We start from the raw sequence: 1,273 nt of genomic DNA on the forward strand, positions 1-1,273 counted from the left end.
GACGGCTTGCGAGCGGCAGAGCAGGCAGAGGGGAGGTTCAGCCTCCTGGCCATAAGCAGCGTTTTGGGGAGCACGGTGGGCCGTAGCACGGAGCCAAGGAGTTGCCCGGCAGCCCTTAGCCCTGGGGTTACAATACTGGGGCTAGTGCCTTGCAAGTGCAGTCCCTGCCTGGGACCCAGCCCAGCCGGCACACGTAGACTCTGGGCACCGGGGGGCTGAGCAGCTGCTCTTGGGCACACCTGAACTGGCCACCCGCTCCGCCCCCCCCCCCCTCCCCGACAAGTAACCGTGGCTACAGCAGAGCCATGGGCTGGGACCACCTTGCTGCTGGTGGTGGGATGTGGAGCACCTGCCTTTGCGGTGCAATCTGGAGCTGAACTAATAATGACAGCCTCAACCCTTGGCTCTCGGAGCCCAAGCCAGCACAGGCTCTTTCCTGCCCCAGGCAGTTTGTGCTGCAGCGTCGCAGCCGCAGCAAGGGCCAGCACGGGGCCTTTGAGGTAGGAAATAATATTTTTTTTCCACTTTTTTGTTAAAGCACTATTATTTTTAGGTTGTCCCCCTGCCCCTCTCAAGACAGTAGAGTTGCTCATGAGGTTGGGGCAGGAGGACTTGCTATATTTTTGGGAGTTGTTTGTGGGTTTTGTGTTTGTTTGTTTGTTTTTTTTTTCCCTTGCTAACCTTGGCACATGATGTTAGGTGGGAGGCAAACACACATTTATGTTAGGGTTCCACTATTGTACACAATTTGTGGCCTGCTGTGGCTGGCAGGAGGAAAAGGCCGTGCATTTCCCTGCATCTCCCCGACACACCAGCATGGCTGTTCTGCAGTGTTCCATCACCATACACGAGCCCAGACATGGCAGGTGTCAATCAAATGTAGCTCAGAGGTGGTGGTAGTTGTGGTCAGGGGCTTGGGGAGGTGGGTTTGGTTTTGGTTTTGTGTTTTTTTTTTTAACAGGGCTTGGTAGGGAGGGAGCCAAGGCAGAGTAGTTTTCTGGCATTACTGTGGCTTTGAAAGCAAGTCCAACAAAAGAGGGTTGGGAAGGGGTTTGAGGGGGGAGGTCAGTGGTTGTGCCGGATGGGGCTGTGCCATGGCCACAGCTCTTCTGATGGCAGCGCTGGGCTGCACAGACCCTGCTCACAGCCTCTCAGCGAGGAGCACGGGAGGTTTGCAAGGATGTTTACATGTTAGATTGGCCTTGCTAAAACAAGAGCCCTAAAACGCACTTTATCATGTGCCCCCCTCCCCTTATTCCCAGTGCCCACCCCA

Source organism: Cariama cristata, unplaced genomic scaffold (assembly GCF_000690535.1).
Source record: "Cariama cristata isolate BGI_N322 unplaced genomic scaffold, ASM69053v1 scaffold6954, whole genome shotgun sequence".
Taxonomy (NCBI): Eukaryota; Metazoa; Chordata; class Aves; order Cariamiformes; family Cariamidae; genus Cariama; species Cariama cristata.